Source organism: Ranitomeya variabilis, chromosome 7 (genome assembly GCF_051348905.1).
Source record: "Ranitomeya variabilis isolate aRanVar5 chromosome 7, aRanVar5.hap1, whole genome shotgun sequence".
Taxonomy (NCBI): Eukaryota; Metazoa; Chordata; class Amphibia; order Anura; family Dendrobatidae; genus Ranitomeya; species Ranitomeya variabilis.
The window spans coordinates 106,497,360-106,511,079 of record NC_135238.1 but is presented as its reverse complement, the minus strand read 5'-3'; positions in this window follow the sequence as shown (position 1 = coordinate 106,511,079).

The window sequence follows — 13,720 nt, the reverse complement described above, 5'->3', positions numbered from 1 at the left end:
CTGTTGGAGTCTGTTTGGATATCCGGGATGGTTCCCTGGACATAGAACGGGCACCCCATGAAGTGAGTGCTGTCAGCCCCTTTTTCTCTTTGTTCCTGTTATTATGGAGTCTTTAAAGATTAAAAATAATGGTCTATCAATGACTGTACTTCATTCCTGCAGTACTCGGGGGTGTATCCCATCCGGGCCTGGAGATTTGTCTATTTTAGTGATTTTTAGACGCCGCCGTACTTCCTGCTGGGTTAAGCAGGTGACATTTAATGGGGAATTTTTGTTATCACTGATCATATTGTCTGCCATGGCATTTTCTTTTGTAAATACCGATGAAAAAAAGTCATTTAGCATATTGGCTTTTTCCTCATCCTCCCCCACCATTACACCCAGACTATTTTTAAGGGGGCCAACACTATCATTTTTTAGTTTCTTACTATTTATGTAGTTAAAGAATGTTTTGGGATTATTTTTACTCTCTCTGGCAATGAGTCTCTCTGTCTCAATCTTTGCTGCCTTGATTTGCTTTTTACAGAATTTATTTAAGTTTTTGTATTTATTAAATGCCTCCTCACTACCTACTTCCTTTAATTCTCTAAATGATTTATTTGTGTCCCTTATTGCGCCCCTTACAGCTCTATTTAGCCATATTGGTTTCCTCCTATTTCTAGTATGTTTATTCCCATACGGTATATACTGTGCACAGGTCCTATCCAGGATGCTAATAAACGTCTCCCATTTTCTTTGTGTATTTTTATGTCTCAGGATATCATCACAGTTAATTACACCAAGATCATCTCTCATCCGTTGGAAATTTGCCCTCCTGAAGTTTAGTGTCCTTGTCACCCCTCTACTACACATCTTATTAAAGGATGCATGAAAACTTATTATTTTGTGATCACTATTCCCCAAGTCACCCCCAACCCTTATATTTGATATGCGGTCTGGCTTGTTTGTTAATATTAGGTTTAGCAGTGCCCCCCTCCTTGTTGGGTCCTGAAACGGTTGTGAAAGTTAATTGTCTCTCATAGTTGTCAAAAACCGATTACCTTTGCTGGAACTGCAGGTTTCTGTTCCCCAATCTATTTCAGGGTAGTTGTAGTCCCCCATAATAATGACTTCTCCTTGAGTCGCAGCTTCATCTATTTGCTTTACGAGGATATTCTCCATTGCTTCCATTATTTTTGGAGATTTATAACAACCCCCCATCAGTGATTTATTATTTTTTCCCCTCCCCTTATCTCCACCCACAGGGACTCTACATTTTCATTAAATTCACCTATATTATCACGCCGGATGGTTTTTAAGGATGATTTTACATATAGACACAACCCACCCCCTCGCTTATCTGTACGGTCATTTCTGAACAGGCTATAGCCCTGCAAGTTAACAGCCCAGTCATGGCTCTCATCCAGCCATGTCATAATTATGCTCCAACAATATTAATTCTAATTCGTCCATTTTGTTGGCAAGGTTTCTGGCATTAGTATACATGCACTTTATGTATCTCTCTGTATCTCTACTCTTTCCTAAATTATTAACTGTTCTAACCCCACCCCCCATGCCACCGCCACCCCCAACTTCCTTACTTGTGTCCAGGTCTCTATCTGCCCTATCTTCCCCTCCTATAAATTGAATACCCTCCCCCCAATCCCTAGTTAAAACACTCCTCCAACCTTCTAGCCATTTTCTCCCCCAGCACAGCTGCACCTTCCCCATTGAGGTGCAGCCCGTCCCTAGCGTAGAGCCTGTAGCCGACTGAGAAGTCGGCCCAGTTCTGCAGGAACCCAAACCCCTCCTTCCTACACCAATTCTTGAGCCACTTATTAACCTCCCTAATCTCCCGTTGCCTCTCTGGCGTGGCACATGATACAGGTAGTATTTCGGAAAATACCACGCTGGAGGTCCTTGCTTTCAGCTTGCAGCCTAATTCCCTGAAATCATCTTTAAGGACCTTCCACCTACCTCTAACTTTGTCATTTGTGCCAATGTGCACCATGACCGCTGGGTCCTCACCAGCCCCTCCCAGTAATCTGTCCACCCGATCAGCGATGTGTCGGACTCGAGCGCCAGGTAGGCAGCACACCGTTCGACGATCCCTGTCTTTGTGACAGATTGCCCTATCTGTTCCCCTAATAATTGAGTCCCCCACTACCAGCACCTGTCTGGCCTGCCCTGCTCTCCTATTTCCCTCCTTACTGGAGCAGACACTCCTCCGGCTTTCAGAGGACATGCCTGGCTGCAACAGTGCTACCCCTGTACTGGTACCCCCCTCATCTACCAACTTAGCAAACTTATTGGGGTGTGCCAGATCAGGACTAGCCTCCCTGGCACTCTTCCCTCTACCCCGCTTTCTAACTGTCACCCAGCTTGCTACTTCACTGTCCTGCAGCTCCATCCTACCATCCCCCCCTCATCTATCCCATTGAGCGTCTGCTCAGTGAGCAGAAGACTCCTCTCCATATTGTCTATGGATCTCAGTGTTGCCAGCTGCACATTCAGATCCAGAATCTGGGCTTCCAAATGCACAACGTGCTCACATCTCGCACAGCAGTATGCACCCTCGACCGGCTGATCAAGGACTGCATACATGTGGCAAGATGTGCACTGGATGGCATTAACAATAGTGGAGCACATTTCCTAATGGGGATTGCACCACACAGAACGTTAAATAAAAAATAAATACAAAGTATTAATAAAAAACAGACAGCAATTCAGCAATTCCTCCCTTGGAAACTCCCTGATTCCAAAGTCACTGAATCACAAGTCACACTTACCGCCGTTCACACTTACGCTCAGGTCACACTCAGCTCACTCACACTCGCTATGCTGGGCCAAGGATGCGTTGTAAAACTGCATCCGCTGCCCACGTTGTGCTACATAAAACACACTGTCCATCGGGCCGAGGGTTTGCGACGGCCCGTACCGACGGACTAGTGTGAAAGCAGCCTAAGCTCCCCTCACTGCCACACCTCTTTCTTTAGTTCCGCCTACGTCTGCATGCATCCTGCATACCCTATCTTTAACATTGGGTACGCAGGCCAAGCGGATGCCTTCGCATGCGTTGTTTTAACGTTGCGCCGACCGCAATAAAATTCAACATGTTGTGTTCGACGCAGTTCAGCGCATCATCAAAATGAGGCATGCCTGCGTGCCCAATGTTAAAGATAGGGGACGCATGCAGACGTAGGCGGAGCTGAAGGAAGAGGCGCAGCAGGGGGCGGGGCTTAACGGAGGAAGAAGGCTGCCGAACGCTGGTGTGAAACCAGCCTAAGGCTACTTTCACATTAGCGTCGTGCACTGCACGTCGCAATGCGACGTTGCAGCGCAGCGACGCATACTGTGCAAGCGCCGCACAACGGGGGCAGCGGATGCTGTTTTTCAATGCATCCGCTGCCCCATTGTGAGGTGCTGGGAGGCGGGGGCGGAGTTCCGGCCGCACATGCGCGGTCGGAAAAGATGGGAACGACGCACCAAAAAACGTTACAAGCAACGTTTTTTGGTGGCGACGGTCCGACGCAACCGTCGCATGACGGTTGCGACGTGTGGCAATGCGTCGCACTGCATCGCTAATGCAAGTCAATGGAGAAAAAACGCATCCTGCAAGCACTTTTGCAGGATGCGTTTTTTCTACAAAACTACGCATAGCGACGTGCAGTGCACGACGCTAGTGTGAAAGTAGCCTTAGACAGGTAAACCACTTTTGAAACAATGTTCACTTGTACAAGCTCTTAGCCCCTTAGTGGCGGGCCAATTTTTTAAAATTTGACCAGTGTCACTTTATATAGTAATAACTCTGGAATGCTTCAACATCCCATTGATTTTGAGATTAATTTTTTTTTTCCGTGACATATTAGACTTTATGATAATGGTAAACTTGGGTTGATATGTTTTGCTTTATTTTCTAAAAAATCTGAAATTTTACAAATTTTAAAAAATAGAAATTTTGAATGATTTTCCCTTTAAGGCCCGAGTCACACTAGAGAGGAATACAGACGAGTGCTATGTGAGAAAAAAAAAAATAATCGCATAGCCCTCGGACCAATGTTAATCTCCCATCACTTTTTTTTTTTTCACGGCCGTATTATATGTGCGAGTGAAATTACAGTATGCTGCGATTTGCACCGTATATCAGCCGAGACTAGCCAATGAAAGTCTATTTGTGCAAGAAAAACTCACACCACACGGGCCATCAGTGTGACTTGCAAGAAATACACAACGGTGTCCTTTGAAAGGCCGACAATTTAGGTGCAGTGTTCAGTAAAATCACTGTGACAGGTTACAATAGAATAGAGATATACACACAGTATAGGTCTATATAAAATCTAAAGAGATACACTACAGACCAAAAGTTTGGACACACCTCATTTAAAGATTTTTCTGTATTTTCATGGCTATGAAAATTGTACATTCACACTGAAGGCATCAAAACTATGAATTAACACATGTGGAATTATATACTTAACCAAAAAGTGTGAAACAACTGAAATTATGTCTTATATTCTAGGCTCTTTAAAGTAGCCACCTTTTGCTTTGATGACTGCTTTCGACACTCTTGGCATTCTCTTGATGAGCTGCAAGAGGTAGTCACCGGAAATGGTTTTCACTTCACAGGTGTGCCCTGTCAGGTTTAATAAGTGCGATTTCTTGCCTTATAAATGGGGTTGGGACCATCAGTTGTGTTGTGCAGAAGTCTGGTGGATACACAGCTGATAGTCCTACTAAATACACTGTTAGGCCAGTCTCACACGTCCAGATAATTCCGGTACCGGAGAAAACGGTCCCGGAGTTATGTAGGCCATCCGTGTGCGGGCCGTGTGTCCGTTTTTGTCATCCGTGTGCTCTCCGTGTGATGTCCGTGTGCATACGTATCACAAAGGTTTTAAGGTCCATATGAGGGGTTAAGGCATAATTAAAGGCTTTGAACTTGCAAAGGTGTGAGCCATTATTGCAGATGTTTGAAATTAGTTCCTATAAATGTTTTGGCAATTACATATCAGCTTTGGGGTGTGTGTTAGGACTCCTTAGGTGGCACAAACATGTCTACTGACAATGAGGCGTTGGTGTGGTTGGCATGGCTTGTTTCACGTCGCTTTGGTGTTCGCAACCATATGCTTGAAGAGGAACCACAGCTGACAAAGAGGCTATGGGTTCACCCTCTACTGTTGCTACGTGGGGCATTTGGTCATTTTTCAAAAATATATCAGGAACTTCGCAGATACCTGGTGAAGTTTGTTGCTTTTTGTTTCTATTCCCGGCTTTGACAACCTACTTCATGTTTTGCGGTCTTACCTTCTCCGACAAGACACCTGCATGAGACTCAGCATTTGTCCAGAGGAGCGTTTGTTAGTAACCTTGAGGTAATTTTTTCGGACAAATACATAATATTGGCCCCAATAACTTGAAAACAATCCTAATGGGTTAAGTGTTTCTATCTCTAGTGAGCAATGTTCAAGGTCACTAGGTTATACAATGACCATAATTGTTAATTAAATTCATGTCTTGTTTAACCATTGACATACAAATGAAGCCAAACACACAGTTTGGTTATCATTTGAAAATATCAATCAAATAGTAGGGCCCACAAACAAACTCTAAACATGAACACTTTTTAAAATGTTAATTTGAAGTCACACCTATGTGGTGAATTAATGGGTGTGTTTTATTTGAGCAAACATGTATTTGATGTTTCTCTGTGTTTTTGAACATTCACTATGTCTACCTTTTTGATAATTATCTACATAATAAACAATTGATGGCGAGTATTTCAACTCAAAAATATGGTTTTGTTCTCAGATTCCTGGCTACTGGACAATCATATTCTTCACTTCATTTTGAGTTCCTCCTTGGCACATCAACCATATCCGGGATTGTGCGCTCAACCTGTGATGTGATTTGGGACAAGCTAAAGAGTCGCCTCATGCCTCAGCCAAACACACAAGACTGGCTGCGGATTGCCCATGGTTTCATGGAAGCCACTGAGTTCCCAAACTGCATTGGTGCCCTGGATGGAAAACACATTCGTGTCAAAAAGCCGCCAAACTCTGGTCACGTTTTTTTAATTATAAAAAATATTTTTCCGTTGTGCTCCTGGCTGTAGCTGACAGCAACTACTGTTTTGTTCTTGCTGACATTGGGGCATATGGGAGTGCCTCTTATGCTCGCATCTTTAGAGCTTCAAGATTAGCTCAGCGACTTGCTGATACTAATTTAAATCTGTCACAACCATGTGTGCTTCCTGGTGCATCAGGCCCACCTGCACCATTTATCATGTTTGCTGATGAGGGTTTTGCACTCTCGAGGCACGTTATGAGACCCTTTCCACGTCGAGGTTTGGATAACCGGAGAAGAATTTTTAACACTCGACTGATGAAAGCCCGGCGCTTGGTTGAGTGTGCTTTTGGAATCGACTTCAAGATGGCGTATTTTTGAAACCCCAAAATGTACAGGCAGTCATAAAGGCAACTGTTGTTTTGCATAATTTCTGCAGACAACAAGAACCAGCCTTGGATAATGTTGATGATGGGAGAGTGGTTAATGTGCCATTATCAGAGGATAGAGACCGTGCTCCACGAGTATCTCAGTCTGCCCTTATTGTGCGGAATATTTTTGCAGATTATTTTTTAACACCAGAGTGTAGTGTGCAATGGCAAATGGAGGAGCACAACTAATGTTACACTTAAAACTGTATTATGTTCACCTTTTTTTGGCTTACTTACCACTTTTTTTTCCTTTCATTCCAAATTGGTTAGGGACTCGCAAGGCAATGAGGACCCTTGACGTGGGTTGCGAGCTTACATTTGATGTGGGTAACTGATACATGTGTGTCCAAAAAAATCAGTGCTACCCATTACAAATAACTAATACCTCATTCTAATGTGTTTACTGTGGTTGTCCTAAATAGGCCATGTCTGAAAATATGGATTTGTTCACATAATTGGGGAATACAAACAAATACCTAAGACCCTCACTCATTGACTGTGTTTTGGAATAAGAGTGTGTGACTATTAGATCATGTTGTTCAGACATACTGAAATATAACTGTACATTTACACTGCTAGTTTGCCATGGTCAATAGATCAACGCAGTTGAGTCTGTAAGAGGGCGCAGTGTTATGATGACCTGGTGGTTAGGAGCACTAGGAATGACCTGATGAGCAAACTAGTAATACAGGACAAGCTCTGGGAAGTGGGAGCTCTGCTGACCGCAACCCCTAATACTATCACAACAACTAGAAATAGCCGTGGAGCGTACCTGACTCTGCCTAGACGCCTCTTCACAGCCTAAGAGCTAACTACCCCTAAAGATAGAAAATAAAGCCTACCTTGCCTCAGAGAAATTCCCCAAAGAAAAAGGCAGCCCCCCACACATATTGACTGTGAGTTAAGATGGAAGTCACAAACACAGGAATGAAATAGGTTTCAGCAAAGGAGGCCAGACTTAACTAAACAGACTGAAGATAGAAAAGGTATCTTTGCGGTCAGCATAAAAAACTACCAAAAAACCACGCAGAGTGTGCAAAAGAGACCCCCGCACCGACTCACGGCGCGGAGGTGCCACTCTGCATCCCAGAGCTTCCAGCTAGCAAGGCAAAATCATGATAGCAAGCTGGACAAGAAAACAGTGGTAAACAAATAAGCTAGCAGGGACTTAGCTTTTGCTGGAGTAGACAGGTCATCTGAAAGATCCAAGAGAGAACTGAACCAGTACTAGGACATTGACAGCTGGCATCAAGTAACGATCTGAGTGGAGTTAAATAGAGCAGCCAGCCTAGGACTAAATGAGGTCAGCTGAGGAAGGAACCTCAGAACCAGCAGCTCCACTCACAGCCACCAGAGGGAGTCCACGGACAGAACTCGCCGAAGTACCATTCATCACCACAGGAGGGAGTTCGAGAACAGAATTCACAACAGTACCCCTTCCTTGAGGAGGGGTCACCGAACCCTCACCAGAGCCCCCAGGCCGATCAGGACGAGCCAAATGAAAGGCACGAACAAGATCGGCAGCATGAACATCAGAGACAACCACCCAGGAATTATCCTCCTGACCATAACCTTTCCACTTGACTAGGTACTGAAGTTTCCATCTCGAAATACGAGAATCTAAAATCTTCTCCACCACATACTCCAACTCCCCCTCAACCAACACCGGGGCAGGAGGGTCAACGGAGGGAACCATAGGAGCCACATATCTCCACAATAACGACCTATGGAACACATTATGGATGGCGAAAGAAGCTGGAAGGTCCAAACGAAATGACACAGGATTAAGAATTTCAGAAATCTTATAAGGACCAATGAAACGAGGCTTAAACTTAGGAGACGAAAGCTTCATAGGAACATAACGAGACGACAACCAAACCAAATCCCCAACACAAAGTCGGGGACCAACACAGCGACGGCGGTTAGCGAAATGTTGAGCCTTCTCCTGGGACAATGTCAAATTGTCCACCACGTGAGTCCAAATTTGTTGCAACTGTCCACCACAGAATCCACACTAGGACAGTCCGAAGGCTCAACCTGCCCTGAAGAAAAATGAGGGTGGAAACCAGAATTACAGAAAAAAGGCGAAACCAAAGTGGCCGAGCTGGCCCGATTATTAAGGGCGAACTCAGCCAAAGGCAAGAAGGACACCCAATCATCCTGACCAGCAGAAACAAAGCATCTCAGATATGTTTCCAAAGTCTGATTGGTTCGTTCGGTTTGGCCATTTGTCTGAGGATGGAAAGCTGAAGAAAAAGACAAATCAATGCCCATCTTAGCACAAAAGGACCGCCAAAACCTTGAAACAAACTGGAAACCTCTGTCCGACACGATGTTCTCCGGAATGCCATGCAAATGAACCACGTGCTGGAAAAATAATGGAACCAAATCAGAGGAGGAAGGCAATTTAGGCAAAGGTACCAAATGGACCATCTTAGAGAAGCGATCACAAACCACCCAGATAACCGACATCCTTTGAGAGACAGGGAGATCTGAAATAAAATCCATGGAAATATGCGTCCAGAGCCTTCTTGGGACCGGCAAGGGCAAAAGCAACCCACTGGCACGAGAACAGCAGGGCTTAGCCCGAGCACAAGTCCCACAGGACTGCACAAAAGAACGCACATCCCGTGACAAGGAAGGCCACCAAAAGGATCTAGCCACCAAATCTCTGGTACCAAAGATTCCAGGATGACCAGCCAACACCGAACAATGAACCTCAGAGATAACTCTACTAGTCCATCTATCAGGGACAAACAGTTTCTCTGCTGGGCAACGGTCAAGTCTATCAGCCTGAAACTCCTGCAGCACCCGCCGCAAATCAGGGGAGATGGCAGACAAAATTACCCCCTCTTTGAGAATACCAGCCGGCTCAGGAACTCCCGGAGAATCAGGCACAAAACTCCTTGAAAGGGCATCAGCCTTCACATTCTTAGAACCCGGAAGGTACGAAACCACAAAATCGAAGCGGGAGAAAAACAGCGACCATCGAGCCTGTCTAGGATTCAACCGCTTGGCAGACTCGAGATAAGTCAGATTCTTGTGATCAGTCAAGACCACCACGCGATGCTTGGCTCCTTCAAGCCAATGTCGCCACTCCTCGAACGCCCACTTCATAGCCAACAACTCTCGATTGCCCACATCATAATTACGCTCAGCAGGCGAAAACTTTCTAGAAAAGAAAGCACATAGTTTCATCACCGAACCATCAGAACTTCTTTGAGATAGAACAGCCCCTGCTCCAATCTCAGAAGCATCCACCTCGACCTGAAACGGGAGCGAAACATCTGGCTGACACAACACAGGGGCAGAAGAAAAACGACGCTTCAACTCCTGAAAAGCCTCAACGGCCGCAGAGGACCAATTGACCACATCCGCACCTTTCTTGGTTAAATCAGTCAATGGTTTAACAACACTAGAAAAATTAGCGATGAAGCGACGGTAAAAATTAGCAAAGCCCAGGAATTTCTGAAGACTCTTCACAGAAGTAGGCTGAGTCCAATCATAAATAGCCTGAACTTTAACAGGGTCCATCTCGATAGTAGAAGGGGAAAAAATGAAGCCCAAAAATGAAACCTTCTGAACTCCAAAGAGACATTTAGACCCCTTCACAAACAAGGAATTAGCACGAAGGACCTGGAACACCATTCTGACCTGCTTCACATGAGACTCCCAATCGTCCGAAAAGACCAAAATATCATCCAAATATACAATCATGAATATCCAGGTACTTTCGGAAGATGTCATGCATAAAGAACTGAAACACATATGGAGCATTAGAAAGCCCGAATGGCATCACCAGGTACTCAAAATGGCCCTCGGGCGTATTAAATGCTGTTTTCCATTCGTCGCCCTGTTTAATACGCACAAGATTATACGCCCCTCGAAGATCTATCTTGGTGAACCAGCTAGCCCCCTTAATCCGAGCAAACAAATCAGACAGTAGCGGCAAAGGGTACTGAAATTTGACGGTGATTTTATTGAGAAGGCGGTAATCTATACAAGGTCTCAGAGAACCATCCTTCTTGGCCACAAAAAAGAACCCTGCTCCCAACGGTGACGGCGAATATGGCCTTTCTCCAAGGATCCAAGGACTCCTTTATATAACTCCGCATAGCGGCGTGCTCTGGCACAGATAAATTGAACAGTCGGCCCTTCGGAAACTTACTACCAGGAATCAAATTAATAGCTCAATCGCAATCCCTATGAGGAGGTAGGGCACTGGATTTGGGCTCATCAAATACATCCCGGTAATCTGACAAGAACTCAGGGACTTCAGAAGTATGGGGAGACGAAATTGACAACAATGAGACATCCCCATGTACCCCTTGACAACCCCAACTGGATACAGACATTGATTTCCAATCCAATACTGGATTATGGACCTGTAGCCATGGCAAACCCAAAACGACCACATCATGCAGATTATGCAACACCAAAAATTGAATATCCTCCTGATGTGCAGGATCCATGCACATGGTCAATTGAGTCAAGTACTGAGGCTTATTCTTGGCCAAAGGCGTAGCATCAATTCCTCTCAATGGAATAGGATACTGTAAGGGCTCCAAGAAAAACCACAGCGCCTGGCAAACTCCAAGTCCATCAAATTCAGGGCAGCGCCTGAATCCACAAATGCCATAACAGAATAGGACGACAAAGAGCAAATTAGAGTAACGGACAAAAGAAATTTTGGCTGTACAGTACCAATGGTGGCAGACCTAGCGAACCGCTTTGTGCACTTAGGACAATCAGAGATAGCATGAGTGGAGTCACCACAGTAAAAACACAGCCCATTCTGACGTCTGTATTCTTGTCGTTCAGCTCTGGTCAAGGTCCTATCACATTGCATAGGCTCAGGCCTCTGCTCAAGAAGATACCACCAAATGGTGCACAGTTTTGCGCTCACGTAAGCGTCGATCGATCTGAATGGCCAAGGACATAGACTCATTCAGACCAGCAGGCGTGGGGAATCCCACCATAACATCCTTAAGGGCTTCAGAAAGACCCTTTCTGAAAATTGCCGCTAGGGCACACTCATTCCACTGAGTAAGCTCAGACCACTTTCTAAACTTCTGACAATATACCTCCGCTTCATCCTGACCCTGACACAAAGCCAGCAAGATTTTCTCTGCCTGATCCACTGAATCTGGTTCATCATAAAGCAATCCAAGCGCCAGAAAAAACGCATCTACATTACGCAATGCAGGATCTCCTGGCGCAAGGGAAAATGCCCAGTCTTGAGGGTCGCCACGTAGCAAAGAAATAATGATTTTTACTTGCTGAATGGGGTCACCAGAGGAGCGGGGTTTCAAAGCAAAAAACAGTCTACAAATATTTTTGAAATTCACCAGCGTCTCATCCTTGACCATTATTTTGATTCCCTGACGGGTTAATATTTACAACATCCTTTTTTGTAATTGTGTATTTGCAAGATATGGATGAATTAGTGTGACATAATGCTGAACATGTTTTTTTTTTTTTTTAAAATGTGTTCGACATTATGATTACGCTCATATCAATAAAGTAGTGTTAAAATTACATATTCATTCCCAAAAAAACAAGACATATTAACACTTGAACAATGTGTTTTATTTTTCGGCAAACACATTTAGTCAGCCGATTGGGTCTGACAAATAAAGCTAACTTTCAAATAACAAATTTCAGGAAACAGAGTTCGGTTACTTTTTAAATCAACAAAGTCACCATGACTGGAGAAAGATTCATCTGTGGTATTTTCTGTGCTGACACGTTCGGGGCTGGTTGAGGGTGTGGGCATTTGTCCTGTAGGCACTGTGGGCTGGCATGTGGTTGTTTGAAGTGGTTCAGTGTGCAAAACTGATGCTGGTACTGATGTAGATGGGGTATAAGATTGCATTTGGTCTGACTCCTTCAAAAATGTTTGCGAAACACTTTGTGGGTGAGGTAAAGTCGGTTGTGAATGACCAATCAGGCTCACATCAACTCTTGCCATACGGTTTGGCAGACCAAATTGTGTGACCATAGGTGTCTGTTGCCTTGATGGCAGATTGTAGGGCTGTGGAATAGCAAAATGAGCACCACTACTATCACCCACAGACATGCTGGAGGACATTGATTCTGAATGTTGGCTGTACGTGTTGCTTGGATCAGACCTTTGCCAATGTTGCTGAGTTGTGGCACGGGCATGAGGCACAGAGGTAGTATCTGAAATATGCCCATATTGCTGGCTACTGGCACGGGCATGAGGCACAGAGGTAGTATCTGAAATATGCCCATATTGCTGTCTACTGGCACAGGCATGAGGCAGAGGTAGTATCTGAAATATGCCCATATTGCTGGCTACTGGCATGGGCATGAGGCACAGAATTATCATCACACATTTGCCAATATTGCTGGCTACTGGCACGGGCATGAGGCACAGAGGTAGGATCAGACATTTGCCAATATTGCTGGCTACTGGCACGGGCATGAGGCACAGAGGTAGGAACAGACATTTGACCATAATCATGGGTGGAGCAATGGGCAGGAGGAAACCAAACAGGAGCAGACATTTGGGGATAACGAGGTCTTACAGCAGGAGGTGGAAGCATGGACGAGGGTGCAGGCCTTTCCTGTGTTTGTTGTGTACCTACATTTTGTGCATTTGGTATATTGTTAGCAGATGGCATCTGTATTTGATGTTGGGCAGCTCGCCATTGTTCAATGGGCCCTAGCACCTGGTTTGGTTCCGGCTCTCCTTGGCTTGCAGCAATTAGGGTCAAGATTGCAGCACGTACTCATTCCTGCCGTACATCAGGAACTTTGCCAAGGCAAGGAGACAGGGAGCGACAAAACCGATCTACAGAATTTTCTGGTGTCATGGAATTGAGTATGGATAAAACTCTAGCATCAATGAGCTCGGGCAGCATACGTGGCTGTTCATGTCGCCTAGTTCGCCTATCTCGGAGATTGTGTGTTAGATACTGAGGTAGATTGGCTGTTGATGCTGCCTGTGGTGCTGGTGCTGCTGTTTGTGAAGTGGTTGGGGCTGCGGTTGGTGAAGTGGTTGGGGCTGCTGTTTGTGTGCTTCCAGGACCAGCATCAGTGGAGGTTTCAGCAGCATCAGACACCTGCTCATCAGGCTGTGTTGTGGGTGTCGGTTCTGCTGAGGCTTCGGTCTCCGATACCAAGTACATGGCAGTGATCTGGCTGTTGGTGGCGATTCATCGGAGTCATCAAGGTTGTCATCAGTCCTAGTTTCAAATAACATTAACATTTTAGGTCACAAA